General features: G+C 49.9%; 1 protein-coding gene across 2 annotated transcripts in view; it reads left to right on the top strand.

Moving 5' to 3' along the window:
* LPP (LIM domain containing preferred translocation partner in lipoma) overlaps positions 1-19,605 on the top strand; it is a 316,153-nt gene that overhangs the window by 14,488 nt on the left and 282,060 nt on the right. The gene's annotated exons all lie outside the window — the stretch shown is intronic.

Here is a 19,605-nt window from a genome sequence, read left to right on the forward strand (position 1 = left end):
ACGAGATGCCTGAAAATCAGGCCTCGTTTTGTTCGTCCTGTTTCCCGAGTCTCACTGAAGTGATACGTAAGAAGAGATGGAAGCTAACTTTGTCCCTTGCCCTTGAACATGCCCCCGGGAGGCTGGGAGATGCATGCCCCTCTTCCCCGGGTAACTCAGGGCAGCACACACAAATGCAAACTTTGCAAGAGGGAAGCACTCATTTTTATGGTCCTGTTTGCAGCTGGCTAGAAGGGAGCTATTGCAAACCAAATGGAAATATATAGAAGAGCACGTTACTATGCCCTGAACAGATCAGATAATGGGCCTGGAAGTCCAGCCCCGCGGTCAGTGCTACGTGCGCCGACGCTGCGGCATCCCGGTGGGGCAGGAGGAAATCGTTCTCCAGCAATAACGGGGAGATCTGGGAGCTCCAAGACCAGGTTCTGCAATCCGCGTTCAGCTGAACGTAACGCCGGCCTCCGAGCTGTGGCACTTGTGGTTACCAGGCCGGGATTCTTGAAGCTGACTTTCTAGGGAACTAAAATTAAAAGCAGTTTTTATGGTGGTCAGGAGCACGCTCTGTTTTGAGGAGGCGGGTGGGGGGGAATGCGCGCTGACCTGCAACTAGATTTCCTTCAGCCACTGTCTGCCTGTTCTCCATGCAAGAAAAGAACATGCGGTTTTTTGTCTCAAAACGGAAAAGTCAGTTATCCCAAATGTCTCCTTCCTAAAAAAGAAGCTGGGGCTTTATCGGGCTATAAATCCCCCACCCCGTAGGAAGAGTGTGCACCGGTGTGCAAACACGCCTATGCCACGTGCCGTCCGGAGCCTTTGTCCCATGTCACCTTTGCAAATGCATTGTGTGTCCTTGCGTGCCTGACGGGGCCACGCAGCGAGTCTGTCTGCTGCTGCTACCACCTACCGAGGCCCTCTGAGCTCCTGCTTTTAGCACTGGAAGTCTCACATTTAAGCCCTGGTACCTAATGAATTTGGGGGAAAAGGTGAAAAGCAGCTGTTACCAGCGCTCCCCTTGAAGTCCGTTGCAGCGTCAGAGGTGCCATCACCGGCAATGCAGCGGGGCCTGAATTGAGAGGTACAGCCCATGCATCTAGCAGCTGGAGTGGGGTTGCTTCCTCCCTGCGATATTCCAGCGTTTCATTTTGCTTTATTCCTAATGACGGACAGTGCCGAGCACCGCAGCAGCGCTGTCTGTGCTCCCAGCACCACCGGCTTGGCCTGATGGACAGTGGGGGTGATACAATGGATCAAGGGTTTTGGTTGCAGCTGTGGTGGTCTAAAGACATAGGCAGGCCAGGTTCTTTGAGCAGATGTGAGATCTTGTATTAGTGATCGGTTGATCTAATAAAAGAAATCCCATCTACGTTACGGATCGGGGCTGTTCAACTTCGAAGCCCCGTGGGGGCTGCGCTGAGTGAGCCACAGCCCACCGGGCCGTACAGGTGTGCTCTCTCCCCCCAGCTGCTGGAGGAGCGAGGGGGTGCCAGAGACTCCTGCCTGCTGTTCGCATGAGCTTCATCGCATGCTTTTGTGGGTGGAGGATGCAGTTGGGTGACCACAGTGCAGCTATGGGGAAGATTTCTTCCCGCGCTTCTCCGTGAACGGCCGCACGTCGCTTCTGCTGCTCTTCTAACCTCTTTTCCTGGAGGTCCCTGTGCTGCGGGCAGAGCTCACGCCGCCTCGAGCAGCGGGAGCCCTCTCTTAACGAAACCACCTCCCTGCTGTCGACTTCGAGGTCTCAGTTGTGCTCGAACAGGCTCTTTCTCTAGTCTGAGATTCGCTTCAGCTTCCCTTGTGTGGGAGTAGAGAGCCCTTGCTGTAGTGGGGATGGGTTGGTTTGGGGTTTTTTTGTGCTGCCAGTAACCTTTTCTGTCTTTTTAAAGTGTATTCTGGTGAGCATATATTTTTGTCCAATTATATTTTTCTCCAAAACATATTTTCTTTATATAGAAAATTGAATTCCACCTCTCCGAGACCTTTGTTAACAGCTGTTCTGCGAACTAAATGCCATTGAATTAAAAAATAAGAAAAACTTTTCAAAAGGAAAAGAAATTATAAAAAGAGAGAGGGAAAAGGAAAACACTGTGTTTTTAGCGGAAGATCTCAATTGACCATTTAGGTGCCAGTTTGGGGAATGGGTGGGAGGGAGAGAAACAAGCCCATCATTTTCTAAGAGCTGACAAATTTCAGACTGAATAAGGAACTTGGGTTATTATAATTTTTAATAGTTTAACTAGCTAGTATTAACACTGTACAATTATTGAAAAGCTCTGTGTGTTTGTGTGTGCAGACACGTGCACATAGGTGCATACATACATATATATACACACATACATACATATATATATATATATTCACACACAGACATATATAGTATGCAGAATAGCATATACAGTATCTGCATATATATGCAGATTATCTGTATATTTATATGCATATATAAGCAGGCCAGTGAAATCATGGGAAGAGGCTGGGTGATTCAGGGTGAGACCGGAGCGTTAGGAGTCCCAGGGTGTGCTCCTGGGTCCGTCACTGTGTTGCTGTATGGCTTTGGTCATATCATATCATAGAAATCATGGAAATGAAGGGCTGGAAGGGACGTCAGAAGATCATCGAGTCCAACCCTTTTCTTGTGCCTCCATCTAGCCCATCTGAACCACGCGCTCTTTGGTGCAGGGACTCTCTCTAGCAATGGGCTTGTTGAGACTTAGCATGAGAGGGCCTTGATCTTGGCTGGGCCTGGAGGCATTGCATAGCATAAATAGACATGTAAAGGATCCCTGGCTAGTTCTCTCTTGAGGTCCCTTTTCTCTTTTCCCCTCGTGTCTGATGAAAAGTTTTGGCCCAGTGGTACTCAGGCTCTGCTTTGTAGACCTGTGTCATCTTACTGCTCCCAGACCTGCAGCAGTTCATAGCATCACTGGTTCCCTGCATCCAAATTTCCAGGCCTGTAGAAATGGGCCGGAGGACACGGCTCCATGCACCAGGTCATGTCGACACGCGGGATCAGGCCGTGCACCAGTCCTACGCACTGACCCCGTACTGGATCTGGGCCGGGGACTGCCTCACCTGCAGAATCCAGCCCGTAGACAGGTTCAGCACCACTCAGCTAGCCCAAAGTATGAGCACAGCTGGTTTAGCCGTGCAAACCAACCCATTTTCTCTGCAAGCAATGCATATGGAAAGGGGGCAGATTGGGACTTAACCCCGAGGGTTTCCTAAGGTTGGGTTTTTGCAGGTCACCTCTGCTCCTAAGCGACTGCAGTTGACATTAAGACAATCCCAAGTCTGCAGCAAAAGTTGTGGGTAGATTTGGCCAAAGCCAGTGCTTGTTCATTGTTTTCTTTCCAATTTTCCTTGGAAAGGGAAGTCCTTGAACTCACTTCTAAACCCATCACGCTTCTGGGTCTACATTAGTCTACCAGCGCAACCACTGGGGCCGACCTGCTCATTAAAAGCAGTGGGATATCTTCAGGTTGGGGAATATATCAAATGGGCCTAGCTCAACCTTTTGAAGGTCATTTTGATTTGTTGCTGGGCACAGCGAGAACTGATTTGGCATTATCCAGGGATTAAATGCAACATTAAACACTGGAGCTGGCTTGTCAGGACAGGGCGGCAGGGATTATCAAAATGCAATTTATAACCGGCAGTTTATTGTGGGATACGATAATTAATATGGCCCACCACGGGCCTCGTCATTAATGTGCTTTGTTGTCTCACTTGTGTTACTGCTGTCGGCAAGGCCAACTTCGGAGGCTAATGAAGGACAGGGAGGAAAGAAATTGTGCATCGTTCATTGGTGGTAATATTTCTCCAGGTCACATCCCATCCCGCGTACTCCATCCGATCACAAATCATAGCCAGACAGATGTGTCTGATAAAAGTTGGTTTCCCAAATTCTTGCTGAAAGGAAGGAGAATTATTGTTCCCACCAAGGTCACTTTGAGCTGCTGACAGCCTGGTTTTAATGCTGGAGTGGGGCGTTGCAGGGCCTGTGGCCTGGCAATGAGTTTACAGAGGCTTTCTCTTCTTGGACTGTGGTTCATATTGTGTGCCTGCCGCTTTAGTTTCCGTAATCATGGCTCTCCTGCTTTTGCTTTGCAATCCTAGATGCCAAAACACTTTTGCTTTTCACATGTGGGGTCGGAGGAGGCAAGCCTAGCAAATGTCTCAGTAGATAGAGAGGAATACAAAACTCAACAACTCCTGGTTCAGAGGTGATATCTTTTATTTGACCAGAAAATAGCAAAAAAAAAAAATCTTTATTTGCAATCTTTCAAGCCCAAAGATTGTAAAAGCCACCACAACTATATGGAATAAGTTAGAGAAACAGGCATCAAAAGCTTTGCCAAGTGTTACCTTGCCAAGTGGCCCCCATGCCTCAGTTTCCCCATCTATAAAATGGGTATGAGCATGCCTCTGGTTACATGCCCACCCTATCCTGTTCAGAGCAGTGCTTGTTGCAGGTATCTATCCTTTAAGGAGCTTCTTAAATGGTGGCTCGTCCCAGCAAAGTTTATGCAGATGGGCAAGCAGCCAGGTTTTCCCCGTGCAGGTGCAAGATGCATCAAGGTGTTTCAGCATCTGTGTCCTGGCTTGCCTGAGTGTATTGTCTTCTACCAGCCTGAATGACTAGGCTCTGCCCTGCGATGCTATCGGCACCCAATTAACGTAGACGCAGGCACAGTCATTCCACGATGATGAATATTTGCGTGCAAACCAAATAGGCCTGGTCCAGAGAGACCCTGAACCTAGAAGGCATCGGGACTTGCAGGTCCTCATGTGCAGGGAGTGGAAAAGGCTGCTTTTCTCTTCCTGTGCAAGTCATGGCACAGCAGGCTCAGGACCTTGGGGGTTTGCCTCTTCCCCCTTCTTCTCCCTGAAGTATCAGATGCGTTTGCTCTGATTTAGCAAATGCTCTTCCACAGCTGAGAATAGGTTTAATATGCCTCAGGGGAGTGGGGAGGGGTAGTTGCAACTCCAACTTGCTGCTTAAGCCATTAATTCAGTGGGGAGGAGCGGGCCGACCGACCAATGTATTTTCTTCCGTCTTTTAAAGACACGGACGCTCCCCGTTATTTCCATTTGCATGTCTCTGTTTCTAGCAAGCAGTGGGCATGGAGTTTGCATTGCTGGAGGAGGGGTCCTCTTTCTTCCTTGTCCTCGACGACCTCAACCAAATTTGCAAAGGGCAAAGGTGAGCCAGGGACTCTGGGGCACACCAGGTCACGCAGGGATACGTGTTGCAAGAGCATCAGTGCTTTAAAGAAATGGCAGGGAGGGGCGGGTGACATGTCAGAAAGCCGTAGGTGTAGCTGTTTGGTTTGGGGATAGGACCGTAGGACTTGGCGCATCAGATCAGACACGTGACTCACCTGATAATCTGCCCGCTTCAGAGGAAGAGGCATGGCAGGTGCAGTGGGCAGTGATGGGTAAGTTGCTTCCAGCAAAAGTACCTTCCAGTCCCCCTAAGCTGGAGGTTGCCATCCCCCAAGGCAGGTACAGTGCTGTCTTCCCAAACTCTTGTGTGAGTGAGGTTTCTTTTTAACGAGACTGAATCAGATCACACTGGGTAGCTCAACAGTGATGCATAAAGAAAGTGTAAAAATAGATATTATTATTTCCTTGTACCGCAGCAGGCCTTCACCGTGACTGTCTTGACCCTGAGGCCCAGGTGCTCTATGAACATCGGATGCAAAGTCAGTCCCTTTCCCAAAGACTTTGCACCATAAATAAGTATGTAACCCCAGTGAGGATTTTTCGGTATGTATGCACATGCCCGGGTTATATTCATCTAGCAGCACAATCACTAATAACTCGAATTGGTGAGGAACGCACGCTGCATGAGTGAATGACCCTGCGGACTAGCGGGATGCATCAAAGGTCTGGACGGGGGGGCGTTCTCCTGCTGTGATGATTATTGGTCTTATTAAGAGATTGAAGGGTGCGAGGAAAAGACATAACTTTACTGTAAATTGTAGGTTGAGAACAACAGAAACTCGAATATTAGAAGAAACTGGGTATTGCACAAACCACACACTTTCACATCACTAAAACAAGAGCTGCGACCGCCTAGAAACATGAACCTCTTCGCAAACCACAGAAAGTAAAAGGAAGCACTCCTGTTTCAGTATTGATCTAATTGTTCTTTTCTTGATATGAGAATAGATGTGAAATACTTCTGAATATCCCAACACATGCAGATACTTTTGGTAATTGTTAGGGCTCAGTGTGTGCTGACAGAGACCGGGATCGTTTAAAGGGCTACCAGTGCCTCTAGTACTGCGTGTAGTCAGGGTTTGATGAGTGCCATCCAAAGGCGTCTTGCAGCGTGTCGCAGCAGCTGCGAAGTCGGGGAGCTCTGCCGCACGTGGTCAAGTGACCAGCCGCTTCTGGTGCTTCGGGATTTTGGAGGTGCCTTTTAAAGCATCCTGATTGTCAGCAAATGCTGGTCATCTGTTCTCGGAGAATCCGGCATTTCAGGCGTGCTGTGCTGCGTGACCCAGTCCGTGCGGCACCTGACGGCGCTTTAGCAGTAATGGTCCTCTGCCATTTTTTTTAGGAATTCCTTTCCTTTGGTAGCTCTGTGGGCCAGGTGCTCCCAGCAGCCGCCTCATTTGAGTCCGCACAACTTCTCCAGTACGCACGAGCACCCCCCAGCGAACCCAAAGCCCCTGGTCCGGCAGCTGGATGAGCTGCAGCGGGTGCCAGATGCATTCAGAGAACCTGGCTGCCTGTGGGGGAGACGTGAGTTTTTTCTTCGCTGATGCTGCACTGCTTTGCCCTCCTACCACCCATCGCCTCAGTGCTTTCTAATTTGACTTTGCTTATTGCTTTGGCCAGTTTAGCTGGCATGCCAGCTGCTCCCTGTGCTCTCTCCCCATTCCCTCATCCCCATCCAGGCTCAGCAGGCCCTGGGGCCGGGCAGAAAAGCTATGGTACTCCCATGGTGCTGCCACCTCCCATAAGCTGCTCTCCTGCCAGTGGGTCGGGAGGTGCGTGCTCTACTCACTCGGACCAGTGTAGCTAATGGGCCCAGGCGCTCCCCGCCTCCAGCACAGTGGCTGGTATGAATAACTATGGCACATGCTTGTTAACAAGCCAGCTGCTTCATTTTGAAGCCCTTTCAGAAGTTTTAGTAAGATTGAAGTGTTGCTGTCGCCGTGATAGTGCAGGAAGTGTATGAGCAGTGTTGCACCAACTGTCAAGTTGAGAGAGTTGTTGGACAAGCCCTTCTTAACACCCAAGGAAGTCTTTAAGCATCTAGGCTGCTGCTTGCCGCCTTGTTGCAAGATGGCTACTTCATGCATCTTTTCAACCTCTTTTTTTCATTTGCGGACCCCTAAAAAAATAAATTCAAACGGAGGTGCGGACCCCTTTGAATTGTACATGTGAGTATTCATGTACTTTTGACTGTTCTTAGACATTGTCTGTGGACCTGCATGGGCCAAAAGTTGAATCCACCATTTCGAACAAGCAAATGCCTTAGTCTTGCAGTCGTGAGCTCCGGGGGGATATCTCTGCCACCTTGTTTTTTTGGGAAGCCCCTAGCCCGTTCTACCGTTGTTGCACAGAAACCTAGAAATGCAAGGGACCTCAAAAGATCGAGTCCAACCTCCCCCCCACCCCCCGGCAGGAATACGGCTGAGATCAAACGATCCCAGCAAGGCGTCTGTCCAGTCTCCTCTTGAAGACTCCCAAGGTTGGGGACCGCGCCACGTCCTTGGGACGTCTAGTCCAGATTCGGGTCACCCTGACTGTAAAGAAGTTCTTCCTTGCATCCGACCTTCAACATCCTCCATCGGTTTATGGCCATAGCTCCTTGTGCTCCCCTGGGGCGTCCTCGTGAAGAGTTTCCCCCCCTCATATATTAACAGGTGGGCTTGCATGATGTAGCATTTAGGGCAGTGGACCAAGAGCCGGCGTTTCTAGTTCTCGTCGTGGCTCTGTGGTCTTGGGTGCAAGCGTGTTTGTCCTTATCTAATAAGCGGGCCTAAGAGAGCCGCTGGTGCATGTGGGGCTGCGAAGCTGAAATAACTTTTGCAAAGGGCTTTGGGGTCCTCGGCACACGATGTTGTGTGTTTCCTGGCAGAATGGAGACGGCCCAGGAGAGGGAAGGATGGGGGCAACCTTTCGCGAAACGGTTTTGAGGTTGTTCAGTTCCTTTAAGAGCCTCCAGCCCATCCGAATGGTCTAGAGATTTGCAGAAAAGGTCACTTCCAACAGGAATGAATCGTAATAGCGGGGAAGCTGCTTTTGATAAGACAGCGGCTTGTTCTTATGACACCTCAATGATTTCTTTGATGGGCCAGTGATGAATCTTTGCCCGAGTCCCCTGGCAGTTTGCTTTACCTGTAAATCATGTTCAGCTAATCGTAACTTTCCTTTCCTGTTTATCGATTTGTTGAAGCCATTTTAAAAGATTCAATTCCTTTTCTTTGAGGCCAGGTGAGGGGAGACTCCAGCTGGCATGAGGATGCCTGTATGGTTGGAGGGAGGTCACTTCTACAGGGAAGCAGCTTGATAGCAGTTGTCCAAATCAATACATCACCGAGCGTGTTCCTTTTAAGGGAATTTTCCCTTGAATTGTCATGCAGTCCCAAGGCACCAAAGGCATAAACTTGAATCAGCCCAGCCAAAACTCAGCTTCTCAGAAATGCTAAGAACATATCGGCTTTGTGTCTCTATCGCTGAGCCAGTAAAGGCGGTGGGGGGGGTTGGCATATCACTAAGGCAGAGCTAGCCAAAACCATACCTGATGCATTTGCATTTATGTGCAAAGATTTTGTAGAATGGGAAAGATTAAAGAAGTTTTTCTCTGCAGGGAGGGTTAGCAGGAGGCTGCCAAGAAAGCAAGGTGATTTGCTTTCATTGTCTCTTCTCCCCTTATTGCAGAACTCATAAATCCATCTTGTGTAGTAGTAAGGGGAAATATTCGAAGGTTAATTTGCCATTTCAGATGAACTGCGATGCATTCAGGCAGGCTCTGAGTTCTGGTAGGTGGAGAAGGCAGTCGTTCAGGTGGGGAATTGGCCGGTCCCAGGAATCGGGGCGGCTTCCTGTTGCTTGCTGTTTGCGTGCAATTGCAAGGGCTTGGGGAGGACCCAATCTCGAACCGGGCCTCTATTGAACCATAACAGAGTAAAGCCAGGGACATTGCCCAGAACTTGTGAGAGGCATGACCATTGGGTCGTGGAGAAGGCTAGGGTCCAGGGGGCAGGTCAAGAGCATAAATAGGCAGTCGAATGGGTGCCTAGCAAACTCCATCCCAACCTCTTCATCAGCTGGCATGACGCTGAGGCATCACGGCAAAGGCAGCAGTCAGCTCTCCAGGGCAGCTGCATTTTGCAGTCCAAGCACTTTTGTTTCAGCTCTGCTCTGTGTTGATCGGACACTTGCTCTGCTATTTAGGTTTCCGCTAAAAAGTTGTCAGGCACCGCTGTTTCCTTGCGGGCTCAAGGTTAGCTCATAGCACCTTGTGCGGTCAATGGAGCGGCTAGCCGTGACTGCTTCTAGTGTGCAGGGAGTACGCAGAAACACACCGAGAGTAGTTGGGCTGAAGTCCCGCGTTGTACTTAGCCCACGCTAATTCCGTGGCACGTTCAGCAATGTTAAAGCTAGCACGTGCTGTGATCAGTCACCCGTTAAGGGTTAATACTGTTTCTTGCCTGCACCGCTCTGACTTGCTACTAGGGGGCTGGTGAGCAGGAGCGGGGCTAGGACCCAGGGCACCAGGGCTGTGTCCTTGCTCGGTGGGGGTGGGAGCAATGCATCTTGGGATGCTGGAGGACTGCAGATTGCTCATTTAGTCTTTGTGGAGCAGACTGAAGTTACCCTAACAAGAGCTAGGTAGCATGGCCAGGGTTGTTGACCCTCTCCTGAAGTGGCTGAATTTTGAGATGCTCAGAGGACACTTAGCATGAGTTAATGAGCTTTAATGCATAGACACTCTCATTTTAAACGCCCTTAGTCTGGTTTAAGTGTAACATGTAACTTCACCCTAAGTGATTTTCCCAAGGACAGTAGCTGAACTGGGGTCCTTTGGGTGCATCTACACATGCAATTAATGCAACTGGATATACTCCAGCTCAAATTGAGATGGAGTAGACTAATCCTGATGTCATCGTCTACATGTGTATTTAAGCGCAGTCATTTACTGCGGCTTGGGATAGTACCTGTGTCTGACGGGACTATGCTGCGTTGGAGTAAATGAATCTATTGCGCACTAATTGTGGTGCACGTGTACGCTGTGATGGTTTACTGTGCGTTAAAATTGTCCGACGCTCAGTAAAGCGCACGTGCAGACGGGCTGCCTGGCTCCTAGTTCTCTGCTGTGACCTCCGGACTCCCATGTGCAATTCCCCGGCCGGCTCAGCAACGGTAGTCCTTTCTGTCCTTCATCTCTCTACCATTTTCTCTAACCTTCAGAATCCGCCTTCGGTCGGCAAACAGAATACCAAGGTTTAATTTTCTGTCTTCTGTAGCTAGTGGTCGAAAGCACCACACGGAGCATGTATTTTCTTGGGTTGTTTACATGCCCGGCTTACGAAATGACATTCTGAATCCTATTACCCAAAGTGGACCACGACTTCCGTTTTACAAAGTAAAGAGCAGGCCAAATCCCAGATTAACAATATGCCTCCCTGCATTCCCCTGCAGTTTCAGTTTAATGCCATTCTTCCCCTCTCTCCTGTCCTCAGCTATTTGGTGTGGTTAGGCAGCAGCTGTGGACCGGTCCAGAGGTGGTCGCACTTAAGTAGCTGACCGAGGGATTCCTGACTCTGTGAGTTTGTCAAGCTCCGCGGTTTGTTTGTCTGACCCGGCACTTGCTCAATGCTTCGTTTCCGTTGCCTCCATTTAGGATATGTCTGTTTTCCTCCCAGCTCAGCTGCAAGCCTGTTTCACACGCTCCCTGTGCTGCCAGCTCGCCAGAAGGGCTGTTCCTGTTCAGACTCGAACGGTGGATGGCGCCGGAGTGGCCTCATCCCAGTGGGTGTAGTCTCGGGAGGAGTCCTGCTGCGCTTCCACGTGTGGCTGGCCCTTTCCAGGGGCTTTTTGGCGAGGCATGGGGGCTGTTGTAGGAGATCTCTAACTTCACTCACTCCAGAAATGCAAAACTGAATAGGAGAAGGGGTCTGGCAGGCTGCATGCAAGGGAAGGCAGAACAAGAGGCTTCGGGGAAAGGTAGAAGGAGCTTCTGCTTTGGAATATGATTATTTATAGCATTTGCTTATTATAAAATCCTGCGTTTCCTCTGTCCAAGTGTTCTTTGGTGAATGCTCGCAAGCTCTTGCTCTCTGTTACAGATTCCCCAAAGTTTAGGTCTGGAAGGGACCTCGTGAGATCATTGGGTCCAGCCCTGCTGCTCTGTGCAGGGTCAAATAACCCCAGCAAGGTGTGCGTCCAAGTCTCCTTTTGAAGATCTCCAGGGTAGGTGTCTGCACCAGCTCTGCTGGGAGTCTACGTCTTGTGTTACATCTTGCAGCAGCAAATTGTACGGGCCAGTTGTGAAATGTGTGAAAGGTACCTTGGTTGTACACCTAGCCCCCGAGTCCTGATTTCTCACGCCCCACTTTCTTTAGGGTAGTTGCCCTCAAGGTGACATCCTAGTGTGCATTTCTGCACTCTCGGTAAGGAGCTCTGGGGGCTGATCCTGTCTGTGCTTGTTCAAAATATTTCTCTGGGACTCCAAGCTAGAAAGAGAAAGATGTCTGTGGGTTTGCAAAGCCAGGGGCCCTGCACATTGCAGCCATCGTTGGTTTTGCTGAAGGAACAAAACCTTTGGAGCAGCGTCCCTGGGTAACCCGAGTTCTAGATTAGATGCTGACACAGGTAGGAGAGCCTCTTACGTTTGCTGTAAATACACGGGAATTGGTATTGATGGGATCTCTGGCATAAAATGATAAAACTGGAGTGAACTTGGCTTGAAAAGCTGGCACCTTGAATATGGCTCTGGATTGAGAGACAGGACTAAGACTCAGCTATCCCTGGCTTAGAGTGACGTCAATTATTAAGGCTATTCAAGTGGAATCAGTGCCAGGATTTAATCTTCCACTCTCAACATACCCCCTTTTTTTCCCCTGTAGGTTTTCCAAGTTCAGCTCGGTTGTGTGGCTGTCAGGCGAGAAGCGTCTTACCATCTTCTCGTCTTCCCCAGGACTTTCGTGAAACCGCTCCAAAGTTTTCGAAAGTGCATGGAGATCTTTAGCCGTGAGGGGTTGCTTTGTACAAGCCGAGAGGTTAAGGTTTGCAAAGCCACGGAGCTGAGCTGGCTGCGCTGCCTTCATTTTAATGGAAGCTGTGCGGCCAATTCATCTGCGTTGCTTTGGAAATTTCAGCCACAGCATTATTAATATCAAGTCATTCTTCTCCTGCAGCAACTGAATAATTCTGCTTTGCTGATGGTATAATTAGAATCATTTAAGTAGAAGAGCAGAGTGAAGTGGCTTTGAGAAGCCTTAATAGCTAAGAGTAGGCTTGCTCACCAGCAGCAGATGTGAGATCCATGGAGGTGGGTAAATGATGGTGCTCGCTTTCCAGCGCTTTCGGGGTTGGGAGAGTGTTGGGGTGGGAATTGCCCATGCTGGGGTGGCGTTGGCTCTCCGGTGGAGCAGGAGTGGTGTCCTGCTGTCTGACGTGAACGAGAGATGGGTGTGTTTGTCTGCAGAACCAGCCCGTCCTTGGTGTCACCGTTCGTTGCAGCAGGAGCAGTCTTTGCTCCATCTTGGCACGCTCACTTCTGCCAAAGCTATTTTCCCTTCTTGAATGTTTTTTTTTGGCTTCTGTTTTTCCTCTCCCATCCACCGGCCTTCTTCTGAGAGGTTGGCCGTCAGCCACAGATGGAGATGGGAGTCTCGACTAGGGTGTGGTGGTGCTCCTGGTGGCACTTGCAACCTCTCACATGCTGTTCGTGCACTCGGGGATATGCCAAATCACAGGGTTGGGGTCAGGAAGGAATTGCCTCCCCACCCCGCCGCGTGGACTGTGGGGCTTGTCGCCTTCCTCTGTAGTGCTGAGGCAGCTGAGCGCATACGACCAGCATCACTTTTCCGGCATTGCTGAAGCCCAACACTGGCCTGTGTATTTGTCTCCCTCACTTTTTACCTGGGGTGCAGTGTGGACTACTTTGGGGCTTGTTTTCAGCATGTGCTTCATGGTTAGGGTGCACAAGAGGGGTTGGAGTGGATAGTTTTCAGTGCTTTGTGGATTCTGGGTGCCTCTGAGTGGAGGGGACTAGACTCAGTGGGCTGGGAGACCCTTTCCAGCCATGGGGTTTCTAAACTCCATCTCCATTCAAGGCACTTAACCTCTGTTGCTGCGCTGCCTGGGAAGATCATGAACCTAAGCACATATTTCCTTCGGTATTGCTTCTTGGGGAAGGGGGTACAGCTAGCACCATTACGTTCATGAGGATCAGAGGGGGAACATGTCTTCCCTGTGGCCACCCTGTGAGCTTTTGGCCGAGCCACTGGATTGGGACATTGGCCTCCCCCACCGCTCATAGCACCCTGACCTCTGCTGTGTTCCTACTCCGGTACAGCATCCCAGTTGCTGTTGATGGCTTAGAAAATTGCATTTAAAAGTGTTTTGGAGGGGAATTAGCTTATATCTCTATCAGGTTGGCATATGGGATGGCAGCACCAAAGACTACAGTCATAGATTTCATACATATCTTCCTCCCTCAGCCCAAACTCCTTATTGCTTGGTGGGGTTAGTGATGCTGTAGCCATTAGGCCCTGGTAAAGTTGATTCTTTTTGGAGTAGATGTAGCTAAAGAGAATGGTTTCCCAGGTTTTTTTTGATGTTCTCCTGCATAGTCGTGTAGCATATACGTGCACGTTAGCTAGAGTATTGCAGGTGAGAAGTCTTCTTGGGGGGGTGTTATGTTTCTCACGCTGGCTTAGGAAGATGTCTCTGTGTAGTTTGGCTTCTTTTTTTTTTCTTGAGGATGTGGATTTTCCTTTGTAGGTGGAGGGTTTTGATACCTCCCATGTTAGGATAGAGTTAGGTTGAAGTTGTCTAACTTTATCCCAACTGTGCAGTTGGTCCAGTAAAAGATAACACCTTGCAAATCCTTGTCTTTTTGCTTGGGGCAGTTTCTGGTGGGCGTGGGTGCTACTGTGTTCCCTTCCCCTTATTCACAGCTATCCTTGCAAGCCAGTCGTTCTGCAACGTCTCTTTTTTTTATCGTAACCTCCCAACCGGAGGGCTTGTGGGCAGTTCCTCTGTGGGTTTGGGACAAAGCTGGCACTCCCAAATTTAGGAAGTGATCTTACTCTCACAAACATCTCCTTGACTTTCAGAGGAGTAGATCTTGGACCCTGAAATGCAAAGGTTTGAAGCAGAGACTGCGATGCCAGTTGTGCACCTTCTGCTACCTGAGACTTTATCTACAAGGAGAAACTCTAGCTGAGCCAGGGCAAGAAGTCTGCAGGAGCAGAATCAGTTTGCACAAGAGGGCTAATGCACAGGTGGATGTGCGCAGGTGTATTTAAATCAGCATTAAAGATGAGAGCTGATGTACAACACACAAACACACACAAATACCACTCCTTATCAGCCAAGTTGCTGGCTTGTTTGTCACTCACCTGTGTGCCTCCAGCCTTCCTTACACACCCTGGGAATCTTGTGTTGTGGGGTGTGGGCATCGTGGGAACCGGGGGCAGTTGAGGATGCGTGCATGGATGCAAAGATGCTCCCTGGGGCAGAAAGATAAGCATGTCATTCTCAGCTCGAGAATGAAGCAAACGGCGCGCCAGAGAGCTGTTGCAACTTGTGAGTGTTTTCTGTTTGCTATAGGACACTGTCACCTGAGTAATCGGGGCAATGCAGCAAAAATCGGAGAGAGGGCTACTTGCAGAAAAGCTGCTTGTACCGAAAAATCACTGCATGGATCACATGGAGCTTCACTTTCCAGCCTCGTGGTGTTGATCTATTTGTCTGTAGGGTGCTGTTGTTGGGCCAGGAGCTACAAGATGCCAGCTACATCTGTCCAGTGCAGCAGAAAAGCACGTGTTCTGATGATAAAGCATGTTGCTTGCGGTGTCTGAAATTAGCCCTTAAAATAGCCCACTTAACATCTCGGTAATGCATTGAATATACCTTGATAAAAAGCAGCCTGATTGAAGTACCAGGTTCGTCTTTGTGGATCTGCTGTGACTCATCAGGAAATTGAAAGCTTTGAGAGAAAACTCACCCCCCAGTCAGCTCTTGAGGAGGAGACAGAAATTAGCCTGAGACAGGAAGTAATTAATTGCCCTGTGATAGTCATAAATAGGGACCCGGGCTCGTATGGCAGTATTTATAACCTCATGCCTGCTGTGTGAGTCCAGCTAACGAGGTGCCCCTGTCAGACACAGTCAGTGTAAAGATGCTTTGCAGCGAACGGCGCTTCCACCTACATGCATTTAGGCAAGGCAGCATGAAGGTATCTGGTAGGCCGCATGCAGTAATAAGCCGTTTGGTAGGACGATGGCTGCGGGCTACCAGGGGGTGTTTCTGCTTAGTCTGTTTAGTCTATGCAAACGTGGAAAAATACCTTGCTGAATCCTCTGAATCCTCACAGATGTTAACTCTGGGATCTTCACAGCACCCCTGAGTTAGACTAAGTGCGTGCAAGGTGAGGCATTAAGGTGAAATGTATACTCTTGTGGGGTTTCTTCCACCATTAGCAACTAGAGTTCTGCCTTTCCTCTGCTCTTCCCTTATACTTTGCTTCTCTAGAGACCTGGAAGTTGAGGGACCGCTTTGTTTTGACATGATAATCCCCTGGCTTTATGGGCTGGGGGGGGGTGTTAGAAGGTGCTGGAGTGGAGAGGATACTTCGGCTCCTTCTGCTTATAGAGGCTGTGGAACAGGGACCGCGCTGGAAGAACTGAATTACAGGTCCCAGCATCCTCCAGACAAATTTGGCTTGACTAGTGGTTATGCCCAGTACGGGGAGCATTTCCTTGAGATGTCGCCTCGGTCTGAATGGTCATCCAGAGCATTTTTGGAGGTCTTCCTTTAGCTTTAGTGTTTTAACCCCTCCCCACAGCTCCCAGACCAGTCACTCATGGCTCCATCCTGTGCCCAACCCCGGCTGTGCAGTGCCTGCCCCAGCCCTACCTCCTTTCCCTCCCCCTCCCCCTTGTCCCACAACAGACTTACCAGCCCGGCGCTGCTCTCCAAGCTGACTGGCTGCATATTGGATTTGGATCAGTACCAGCTGATGCGACTCCTTAAAAATCAGCCATCGGTATCGGCTCCCAAAATTTCTGTTGGTGTATGCCTAATGCACAGTGATGTGCTGCAAGCAAAGCCAGGGAAAGGTCACATCTGCTGAAACTACTTTCTGCTGGTGATGGAGCACAGGAAGGCATCGGCAGACATCTTTATGCCGTGGAAGCATCCTCAGTGTATTGAGTGGAGATAGCTATTGTCCGTGTGTCTATCTCCAGCAGAAAGCACCCTCAGTGGATGCTTCACATCCGGAGGTTGAGGAGAGGGGCAGGAAAAAAAATCAGAGTTATCAAATACCTGTCTAAAAAACAAAGCTTTAAATAATGTGCTTTGATGGCTTTCGGTGAAGTCATGGCAACAGGGCGCTCTCAGCAACATCAGCAGCTGCTCTGCGTGGAAACTAAGCCAAGAAAATCTCAAGCAAGTGAATCCTTTTGTGTCCTGGCAAAGGGAGCCGTGCAGGTGAGTTCTCCCACGACGGCTTATCCTTGGAGAGTTGGATCTGATGCTTGTCCCAAAGGCATGCATGGAAACCTTGATGGCTCAGGCCAAGATTTTCAACCTAATCTTAGATTCCCAAATCCATATTTCGGCACCTGTTTGGCTGTTTCAAAAGCACGGTGCACCCAACACCTCCCGTGGAGGGCAAGGAGAGGGTGAGGTGCTCAGCCTCACGAGGTGACGCTCTTAAAATGTCTTAAGGGGAAGACCGAAAAAAGTCGTCAGGCACCGACAGACACGTATGTGGGCACCACTTGTACTTGTGACTAAATCCCTTGACAAGTCTGCCCCTTAAATGACTTCACATCTCATTTGGGAGCTGGGCTTCTTTGTACCGAAGCATGTTTCAACCATTAAACTTGCAGTCCTAGTACTACTTGAAGTTGCAGCTTGTGGAAACTCATGAAAACATGGCTTTGGTCCTAGTCCAGCCTGAACAATCCCTGTCTGCGCCGGCGCCTGGCGTGCTTTATTTAGCCGTGAGTTAGTTGTGGACAACATGGTGACTGTATCGGTAAGCGTGGGTGTCGTGCTGCATAACAGCTCATCTCCAGCTCTTGGATATTAGGGCCTGTTTGTACTGATAACCGCGCTGGTTGGATTGGTTCCCAAACGTCGATGCACATTTTGCAAACCCTGAAATTTGGGCTTAATTGGAGATGTTTTCTTGGTGCGTGTTTTCCAGCCAGGCCTCCTGGGGGGATGAATGTTTTATTCTTCCGTGGCTCAGCTCTGCGGATAGTTTTAGACAATGTCTTCAGCTATGTATAACAAAAATATCTGATGGTGGGCGCATAAACGGTTGAGCTGCTTGGTATATGCTGCCAGAGCAGAGGCCACTTTGACAGGGTTCCCCCCCCCAAGACACTACTGGCATTTCAGACTAATTGGAAACCGGATCACTAATTAACATCAACACCGATCAGACGAGCTTTGGGCCTCTCCCGTTGCTTTCTGCATCCAGGTGAAACTTGTGTCTGAAGCTTCAACTTAGCTAGGGAGGCTGAACAAGAGCCGGTCCTTGAGCGCTGAGCTTTTGGAGGGATAGGGCCTGAACCTTATTGCTAGTAAAGTCTCATTTTCAGATCATCCCATCAATTTTGTGCATGGAAATAAAGCAGCACTTCCTGGCTGGGATCGCACTGCAGAGAGCGTTGTTATTTTAGGACTCGTTGCACAAAAGTGCAGCCCTTTCAATTCCTACCCGCAGCTGTGCTTCTGAAACTGCAGCATCGCGGGTCGTAATCCCATGGGCCGAGCGCGCTGCGGAGCCCATCTCCCACCTCGGCCACGTCTTCGGGTGAGCGGAGAGAGGGAGCTCGTGCCATGGGCAGGGCTGACTGCGTTTCGCAGGGGTTGGCAAGCAGCATCCTGCCTTCTCCCTTCTTCCTGGGCTTTTCCAAGCCTGTAATAGCTCCAGATTTATATTAGAGCCAGGAGCACCAGAAGCTGGCAGAGGGATGTCTGTGGTGTATAGAAATGGGTGCTATAAAGAAAAGTCTTCAGAGCAGCTGGGAGGGGAACAGTTGCGTCGGCTGTCTGGTGTTGGGGTGCGGAGAAGCCCCCCAGGTCCCCAGTTCTGGGCTGCATGGGCAGGCACCCATCTACAAGGACTCCTCCTCCCTCCCTTCTGCACATCTGGGCTTGGGACAGTCCTGTGCTCCAAGCACCATTTTCCTGTCCCCTTGGCTTGATGATGTGGGGGAACGTGATCTGAAGGACCAGATCCACGGTGGCTATCTAGTCACGCCGACTCCGACGTAGGTCCTTCCACTAAGCAACGGGGACCCCCACGATGCTACGCTCCTAAGCACCTTTGCACCTGACCGAAATCCCTGCCTGTCTGGGGAAGAGACGGGCGTTAGGCGGTGGCGTGTCTCTGTGAGGTCCTCCCGTGGCCGCCACGTTGCAGGTTGAGGTCCGTCTCGTGGTGTTGAGGCGGCTGTGCCGTCACGCGCGGGAGCTGGAGCAGCGTGGGAGGGAAAGCCCAGCTCCCCGCTGTCAAGACGGCTCCAGCCCACGACGTCTGTTGTGTCTGAGAGCTCGGAGAAGTCTCTCGCGCTCTTCCTCGAGTTGAGCTCTCTGCCGGGGACTGGCGCGGTAACGAGAGCATCTCCCATCTGCTCCTCACGTGGCAAAGCGCTTTCGGTGAGAGTCTCTCTCTTTTTTTTTTATATTTTTAAATTTTTTTGTATTGTGGGTTTAGCCAGCGGTAACCATGGCAATTAGACTTATCACACAGCACTTTTTTTCCGAGTCAGTTTGAAATGCTGACAATTAAACAGATACAGTATGCTTTAGAGATCCATCAGTCTCTTTGTTGTCTTGACAACCGGAGTATATTTAGAAATGTAACAAGTACATGGAGTTCAATTGCACTTTTGCTAAAACATAGTTTTTGTAGCTGGAGAATTGAATCTGTTGTTTATGGAGCCGGGCGCTGTTTGGGCTGGGCGGCAAAAATCCTCCCCGTCTCTGTGCGTGGCTTGTTGGTGGGGGGGAGGTTGGGTTTAGTCTAAAGGGGACCATCTGGTTTTGTCTGCTACAGGAACCCTTTGGGGGCTGGGAGGCAGCTGGCTGTCTTCCATGGGGCAATGGCTAGGGGGCAGGATTTGGGGTCTGCAGGCCTGCGTTCCGGGCCTGGCTCTGCCACTGGCTGGCTGGCGGGACTTGGGCATGTCACTTTGCTTCTGCACTGCTCTCTTTGGCTACTGAGACACCTGTCCCAAATGGCTTGGTGTGCAGGGTGATTCCAGCTGAGGCTCTAGGATCTTATGCTCTCTCCTTCCTGGGGGTCTGTTTTGTATTTGCAAGCTTAGGGAGATGGCTATTCTAGAGTGATTTTTTTTTTGCATGGTTTCATGGCTCCAGTTAATTGTT

The sequence above is a fragment of the Crocodylus porosus genome, unplaced genomic scaffold, assembly GCF_001723895.1.
Source record: "Crocodylus porosus isolate Cpor-Errol unplaced genomic scaffold, CroPor_comp1, whole genome shotgun sequence".
Taxonomy (NCBI): Eukaryota; Metazoa; Chordata; order Crocodylia; family Crocodylidae; genus Crocodylus; species Crocodylus porosus.